Source organism: Morus notabilis, unplaced genomic scaffold (genome assembly GCF_000414095.1).
Source record: "Morus notabilis unplaced genomic scaffold, ASM41409v2 Scaffold832, whole genome shotgun sequence".
In the NCBI taxonomy this organism is placed as follows: Eukaryota; Viridiplantae; Streptophyta; class Magnoliopsida; order Rosales; family Moraceae; genus Morus; species Morus notabilis.
In genome coordinates, this window is record NW_010367112.1 from 214953 (window position 1) to 215223 (window position 271).

A 271-nucleotide genomic window follows, 5' to 3' on the forward strand; every position below is an offset into this window, starting at 1 on the left:
GTAAGTAGGAATCTCGCCTACAGTATGAATAGATTTTAAAGAGAAAGTTACACATGTTATATATGCATGTTTATGCTTTAAGTATTGTATGCGATGTTATGTCATGCTGTATACACATAAACAGCGCACATGAATTATATGTGTTTGAGTTAATTTAATATTATGTATACTATGCTAGATCATACTGCATACACTTAAGCAGTGCACATGAAGTATATGTATTTGAGTACATTCTATGTTATAGTATGCTTTGCTATGTCATATTGCATAC